General features: G+C 33.6%; 1 long non-coding RNA gene across 1 annotated transcript in view; it reads left to right on the forward strand.

Annotated features, from left to right (window-relative positions):
- The window catches only part of LOC118166704, a 48845-nt gene extending 47411 nt beyond the window's left edge, over positions 1-1434 (forward strand). Inside the window, exon 3 of the long non-coding RNA XR_004750676.1 lies at positions 1420-1434. This is a non-coding gene — a long non-coding RNA (uncharacterized LOC118166704). The remainder of the gene's footprint in view (positions 1-1419) is intronic.
- The last annotated feature ends 7096 nt before the right edge of the window (positions 1435-8530 follow it).

Consider the following 8530-nt stretch of genomic DNA (forward strand, 5'->3'; position numbering starts at 1 on the left):
GGAGTTGGGGTTGTTCATCCCAGAGAAGAGAAGATTCTGGGGAGACCTTAAAATGGCCTTCCAGTACCTAAAGGAGGCCTATAGGAAAGCTAGGTAGGGACTCTTTGTCAGGTTGTGGAGTATAGTGAGAAGACAAGGAGTAGTGGTTTAAAACTAAAAAAAGGGTAGATTTAGTATAGATCTGAGGAAGAAGTTCTTTACTGTTGAGCAAGTGGAACAGGTTGCCCAGAGAAGCTGTGGATGCCTCATCCCTGGAAGTGTTCAAGACCAGGTTGGATGAGGCCATTGGCAACCTGATCTAGTGGGTGGCATCCCTGCCTATGGCTAGGGGGTTGGAATTAGGTGATCTTTAAGGTCCTTTTCAACACAAACCATTCCATGATTCTATGATGCATTAATACAGAGATTTTTACCAGTTACTACAGAGTATTAAGGAATGATGTAATGTCTATATACATATTTGCTCTTTTTCCTACACTGTCTGCTTTAATCAGAAACAAACAGCATATGTTCAGATACACATATTATAGTGTTTTGCTACAGATCTTATCAGTGTTTATCTCCTGAAGGAATGGGACATAACAAGACAAAGTATTTATATCTATCTTTCCATTAGTTGAAGCCACACACTAATTAAGGCTAATACATTTCAAATGACCTCTGCTATGCTTCATGATACTTTTGTGACTTCTGAAATTCTTATATGAAAGGATTTAAGAAGGACAGGTGGATAAATTTACCTAAATCAACAGTGCTAATTTATGTTTTATAGGATCTATATTGCATCAAATTATATTTGTTGAATCCAAAGCAAATACAATGCTCTCACCGATAAATATATACAAAAATCCATGTAGGAAGGAAATACTTCCTTATAACACCTTATTGATATTTTATAAACTTGTAGATAGGTATCTTAATGAAAGTACTTTATTATTTTCAGTGGTATTAGGCATGTCTCCAGTCTTGCATTAAATTTGCCTACTTTGCATAACAGTTAGAAACAGACAACCTCTCTTGAAAATCTGACTTTCTATTGATGGTGCTGGAATTCCAACTTCATGTTCTGAACCCTGTTGGAATGCACTCCTATATCTGGTAATTTTTAGACTTCTTTGAAATAATTGATGTTACATAACTAATAAATATTAATAATTCTTCCAGATTATTTTCAATATCAAATTTAATGTCAAGTTTGACATTTATCTGACAATTTATTTAAATTAAAACAATCTAAACATATTTTCTTTACTATATTTCATTTTGTCTCCAGAGATTGAAACAATTAAATCTGTGCAGTTGCAAATTAAAAACACAAACAAACAAACTACAAACATTCTACCAACTAGCTGTCAGCAGAGTCCTTGGAGCCTTCCGTTCTTTATTATTTCTATGTTCATTGTGTCTTGTCAGTTTCAGAGTCCTCCTAGGAATGGGTAAACACAGACAACTCAGCCTAGCCATTTGGAAGAATTCTATGGACTTATCTTAGTCACTTCAAGAGACATTCAACTGCAATACAGCTAAACCAGACTACTATGGTGACTGTGTGAGTCTTACAGAGATTACATCACCACTCCTGTTACTATCACAATGAAGTTGAGAAACCACTGGAAGGAAGTGTACAAAAATGAAATAATGTAGCAAAGTATTCTGGTAAAATGTCTCTTTGACAAAATTCTTATTTTGTCCTTCTATCAGCACCATCCTTCTCAAAGATTCCTGAATATAAGTATTAACATGCAAAATATTCTGATGTAATTTACATGAGATTCATAACATTTCTTCCTGCTCTGAGTCAAAATGAGGAGGAAATTCATTACAGAGAATTTTCTTACAATTTTCTGGTAGAATCTTTGGGGTTTTTCCACACAGATGAGATTAGCCTGTCAGTATACACAGTGTCCTAAAACTGCACAAGTTGCTGCTGATGGATTTTAGCAAGCTCTCTTGTATTCCATAGTTTTGGTTAAAACAAAGACGTATAGGCTTTTCTCAATATAATCCAATGAATAAACTCAAAATGGAAGCTGCAATGATCAATATTAAGAAAATAAACTTAATGGGGCAGAACAATGTGAAACCAAAATCATGTATAATGAGAAACAAACATTTCCAATAAAACAAATGTTGTTTTGTTATTTTTTTAATATGCATCCTTAATTATAATTATTTTGTTTAGGATGAGAATTTACATCAAAAGTTGATCCAATAGCTCATAACCTTAATAAAAACTTCATGTTGCAAAGAATTCCCACCAGAAAGCAGTGAGTCTATGGTATCTGGAACACACACAGAGGTCAGCTTTGGCTCACAACAGAAAGTATTTGACTCCCAGAGGCAATATTTTTACTTTGAACATGACTAAGTTCAAATTTTGTTAATAAATCTAAACTAAAAATATGTGTCTTACGTAAGATATGTCTGTATTGGTTAGAAGTTTAAAATGTCTCATGATTTCTAGCAGAGATTTTGGAAGCTGAGACATTTACATGTTCCTGTGGTACTGGACACATAAGGTCATGCAATTCTTTTCCGTGACTAGTTAGGCAAAACTCCAGCTGGTCAAATAGACAGTTACTCTTAAAAGCTTGTCCTTCAGAACTGTCAAAAAGAGGAAATACTTCTCATTTTTGAAGTCATATCTCATTAAGAAATATGCTGTCACTATTAAAAGGATAGTTTATTTGATTTTGGAGTAGAAAAGATGAAAAAGAAATATGATATACCGCTACAACTGCACTTAGACTGTGGAGGAGACTGTAAAAGTTTTGATTTAGATGTAGAAGAAAAACAGTGATTTGTATCTGTGTCCATTGAGTATTAACTTGGAAATTCTGGGCAGACTTTTCTGAAAGTTCTTCACTTGCTGTATTCCCACTGGACTGAAAACCTGCACTCCTTACAGCTCAGGTCCAGTTCTTTCCACCATCCTCAGCAGGAAGTGAGGCTTTGAGCCAACACCCAGCTGTGACCATTTCAAGGTGTGAGAAGATCTAGATACCCAGCTGTGTTTGGAATGCAAAGAGGGCAACACAGATGCTTACACAGAAGCATCTAGTGCCATTTGAGCTGGCAGGTATGACAAAGAGCCCACACAAAACCCATGCCCTGCACCAATATTTAGAAAAAAGGCAGGATGCACTGGACTATCTCAGCTGCCACAAACAGACAAAACACCTTTAAATAGTGTTTCTTCTCTACTCGCCCTTGTACTTCTGCCTTGCTGCAGTGCAAATATTTTTGGTTACAAAGCTACAAAAAATTACAAGCCTATTCATTTCAACATTGCAGTGATTTTATGTGTGTATTTACATACTTTTATATAAAATAGTATAACAAGTTTTCCCACATATACATTATACCAGTTTAAAACTTGGTATTGGCTTTTTTTCTCATTTGTATTAACACATTAAAACGTACATTTTTAGTGCAACCTTATTCCTGGAATTAAATACATGCTATTTTATTGCTATGTAATATATGAAAATATATGCTATTGCTATCTAATATATGAAAATATATTCTATTATATATTATATAAATTCTATTATAATATATTGCAATTAAAAATATATACATTTGTACACACTTAAAGTAGAGTATTGTATTAAGCTGTCCTCCCCCACAATTCCACCACAAATCTAAGTAGGAGGGAAAGAGACTCTAATATAATAAATGCTTCCTCTAGAAATTAGTAAGACAGAGCTTCTCTCATACAAAACTGATCTGTGTAAGGCTTTCTTCCAAGCAAGGGAGAACCACCCAGCCACCAACTCTAACCATTTCTCTGCAAGTTTATATGTCATACCATTCAGGAAATCAAGTTTTGTTACCAATAAAGCTTGTTGACATTTCTATAGTAAAAATAAAACCCTGTTATCAACACTGAATTTTGGTCATGTTTTTGTGTGTTTAAATGGTTTTAGGTAGCTTTTTTTTTTTTTTTTTTTTTTTTTTTTTTTCCCTATTACATGTTAATTTGCTCTGATGATAAATTTATGAAAAATATCAATTTATTTTTATTTCCACCAACTTCTAAGTAATGCACACAGCTAAACCCACAGACACTCACTGGAATTAATAATATTCCTTATTATGGCGAATTAGGGATCGAAGAGAAGAACTTTTCACTTTCTCAGTGCACAAGTCAGATGCACCAACTCATCTGTTAGTGGCACTTAGATTCAGGAGTGTAAGATCAGCTACATCTTTCCTGTGTTGGTGTAACTCACTGGTGAATGTGTATTAAAGGTCTCCATCTGTGCCTGCTCTCCACAGGATGTGATTGTACTAATCCAAAACAGAAAGGTTGATTACAAGCTTCAGCAGATTTTGCTCTGAGGGCTGGAGCTCCTGCTCCAGATTCCCCTATGACAAGTGGGATAGCAGCTGTCACAGTTGGCATGTAGTCTCAACAGACCTCCACAGACCAGCTAACACTTCTGAAAAAAAAAAAAAAAAAAAAAAAAAGCACCAGTTTCTCAGGTGTGTGGCCTCACCAGAGCTGAGTAGAGCCTGAGCGGTCAAAGCCTGGAGTTTCTCTGTGCATGCTCCTACATCTCTTTTAATGTCTCTACCTTCACTTTTAATGTTTCCCTGAATTCTAGGCAATTCAGACTTCAGAGAACTGACGGTATGTTTCTTCATTTGGACTAGATTTTACTGAAGTGTAGTTCATGGAATTTTTTGTGGTGACCACCTCCTGCTTCCAAATGTGGGAATAAAATATGTAATCTTGTTACTGAGTAGTAACTTAGGCAACTCAAAATTTGTATGTCAAGTGCTACATGCAGAGCACCAAAGATAGCCCATCCTTGTGAGATTTCTTCTTCAAATATTCAGATCCATTAGGCCTGCCTGCCTTCAGAGTGATTTTCCTGTGATACTTTAAGTCTCAGTGGTTTTGAAATTCTTCTCATATGTGAGGTAGAAATGACAGACAATTCCATATTGTATTGCATTTTTTTCTGAAAAAAATATGTTTTTATTTTTGTTAATAGCATCAGAATAGTTATTCTCATATTTATTGTGTCTAATTTTGCTAGAGTCATCAGTATTATTCTGAAGTACTAAGCTAAAGGTTACGAAGAAATAAATTGTTTTTATATATATTGTTTATATATAATTGTTTTTATATATATTCTTGACAGTGCCTGGATAATTGCTATGGTATTAGCACACAGGATTCACTATAAATTAGAAATGAAAATATGTGTGGTTTTTTTTGTTGTTGTTGTTTGTTTGTTTCTGTTGAAGACAAACTGACATTAAATTGCTAATTTGGTGCTATGGTTACTTCTAGTTACTCAGATTGTTTCAATGAACAAACATGTTGATTTTGCTTTAACCTCTTCCAACTCTGCTACCACTGTAACTAAGGATTTCAAGGGAAGGTGGGAGGTTCTTTGTTTGTTTGTTTGTTTGTTTGTTTTTCTAGTTTTAGTTCTTATATTTAGATCATTTACATGGCTCTCAAAGCAAGACAACATTACAGAGATTATAGAAAGAATAGTTTAGCAACTATGTAACAGTTGTATAGATATTGGATATATTCAGAAACAACAACAACAACAACAACAAACATATTTAAAAGTAGTGATCAGGGGCTATAAACTAAGGTCAACATAATTTTTTTGATTTTCAGAAAGCTTTTTGTGAAGTCCTCCAGAATAAAAAGCTATTCATTATAATTCCATTGGTATAAAATTGATAAATGAAAAGAGGAATAAAATTCACAGACTAAGAATGTATTATTAATTTCCAGTATGGAAAATGGACAACAGTGGGAAATCTCATATTCCTCTCTTAAGTACAATGATTATTTTTTTTTATATTGAGCAATCATTGGGGGAAGATAGTGAATATTATAACAGAAAATATCTCAATACTATTTAAACCTTAAGAGAAACTGCAGTTACTGAGCATTTTGGCAATGGTCCAGTAAAGCTCTTAGCACTTGTTTAATTTTAAGATCCTGAGATACTTACTGGATATGCAGCATTCTGTTGTGTACTTGTTCGATGTTCTTAAAACTAATTTTTTGTTGTTTTTTGTTGTGTGTTTTTTTTTTGTTGTTTGTTTTATTTGGTTTGTTTTGGTTTGTTTTTCTTTCTTTGTCAAAATTCACTAGCGATATTTTCATGTTAAAATGTCTGTAAATTTTCTGTATTCGTATAATGTTTTTATTATTATTATTATTTCTTTGAAGTTCCCTCTTTAAGAACATAACTGACCTTAATGTTTCCTCAAGTGTTCGTAGCATCATAGTAATAGGAATTGATTCCAAATCCTCTATTTTGGGAAGGAAAGAATGCTGATTAAATTATCAGCAAAAGCCACAGTATGAAACTGTTTTTGACAGTAAATTCTAGGAATTTGTAGGAATTTGTAATGCAAACAGTACCATTGTTCATCTGGAGGGCTCTGCAGAACTGTTGTTCTGTTACAGAACTAATTCTGATCTCATTTACAATAGCATTACTCCATTGACGTCAATGCAAACAACACCACTGGCATTACCAAGGAGAGTGTTTGTGAATGAAAACAGTAAAAAGACAAACATAAAGAAGATGTTAAAAACAATGACATATCAATTATTACATTATAAACAATATTGATTCTGAAGGATAACCTTCTTCATTTGTAATTTGTGATTACATACTAAGAATCAGATTGGATGAAAAAGTCCTATTTTCTCAAGTACTACTCAGCCCAAGTGGTAATACTTGTGTATTTGGAAGTCTTAAAGATTTTGTATATTCACTTTTTTTGTCACTTTAACTAAGTCAATAAAATTACATATTCTGTATCCTGCCACAAATATTGGGTTTTGCCCCATGCATTAGTTTCATTTGGAAATGTCTACAGTCATTTATTTTTATACTTGTTTATTTTTAGTCCATTTATCCACAGTGCAAATGCCTGAAGGGAAGTGAGGGCAAACACATAGAGCTTAATCTCCTACATAGCCTTATCAAGAAGTCTTTTGCTGTTCCAGTTCTGTATATGACAGCAGTAGAAGACCTAGATCAATTCTCAGGAACTATTGTCCTTATAATTACTGAGTGTGCTGTGTAGGTATAACAAAGGATGCTGGAGTTGCTGACATTCACCCATGCATTGCCATGGAGTTCTTTGTGCATAATGAACAAAACACCAGATTTGCATAGCAATATTCGGACTGTGCTAAATATAATGGTGGTGTTACGCTCTTGGTTTCCTAACAGGGCAGTGTGTGTGTGTAATTTTGAAAGTAGAAATGTTTTAACAGAATATGTCTCTCAGTATGTATCAGTACTATGATAGTATTTGAAACAAATGAGTACTAAACTTGGAAAACTGAGAGGCCAGGTTCTGTGCATGCTGGAAAGAATACTATAAAAAGAAACTTGCTCTCCGGGAGATCCAGTTGTTCTTCTGTGAAGTTTCACTTAATGTTAGCTTGTGGGTCCAATTTTTTGTTTAATCTGTTTTGGAAGGAGTCAAGTGGGTATTATCATTCATTGTTAAAAGACCTTATAAAAAAAAAAAAAAAAAAAAAAAAAAAAAAAGCCGGGGACCATTATTCATACTCATTTTCCAGTAAAATTGTTTTTGGAGCTCACATACCTCTGTGCTAAATGCCATAACTTTTCACATATTTCACTACTGTGAAATGAGATCTGAGATAGCTATAATTTTCTGCTGCCGCGGATTCATTTCTTGCATGAGATCCCTTGAATGCTACAGCTTTCTCATAACACTAAGAACTTTACATTTCTGTTGAGGCCTATTGTTTTCATCAAGTAGTCAGGTGCGTTGCCATATAGCATGTATTTTGTGTCTGCTGATAAGGAGTTATGGATTACAATACTTTAGATCTCTCTCTGCCTTGGATTTCTGCCTCAGTATTCAAAGTGCAGTGTTACATTGTTGTTTATGATTATTCTACTACCTGCAGCAATTTACTTTAAATAACTCTTTCTATTGGAATGTGTCTCTACCTCTTATATTAATAAATAAGCTTTCAGTCGAATATATATATATATATATATATATATAAAGATATACAAGTAATTCTGAAGGTAGAAATAAAATCTTATTTAACACTATTTCAGTATGAGGAAAAATGACAGATAGACATAGGAAACAGAACTACAAAATGATTCTTCCTTAACTGTATTTTTCTCTAACATTCAAAAGCCTGAATCATTATTATGGTCCAATTATAATAGGAGTTCTGGGGTATAAGTTTTTAAAAATGAGGTCTGGAGCCATTCCTCATATTTACATGGCTACTTAATGATGTTCTTGTTTTCCAAAGAGCAAATACATTGAAACAGTCTGTTTAAAGATCCGCATATGTTCATCTTGGTGTTTTATCCACTTGTATAAAACTGTTATAGAATAACAAAGTGTGCAGCTGTCTTTTTGGTATATGGAGCAAGTACATAATTCCCCAAATTACGTGTTTATTTATTTATTGCTTAGCTGGTATTTGTCAAATTAGAATTTACATTTTACATTATATTTCTAGTTGATTTTTTTT

Source organism: Oxyura jamaicensis, chromosome 4 (genome assembly GCF_011077185.1).
Source record: "Oxyura jamaicensis isolate SHBP4307 breed ruddy duck chromosome 4, BPBGC_Ojam_1.0, whole genome shotgun sequence".
Classification (NCBI taxonomy): Eukaryota; Metazoa; Chordata; class Aves; order Anseriformes; family Anatidae; genus Oxyura; species Oxyura jamaicensis.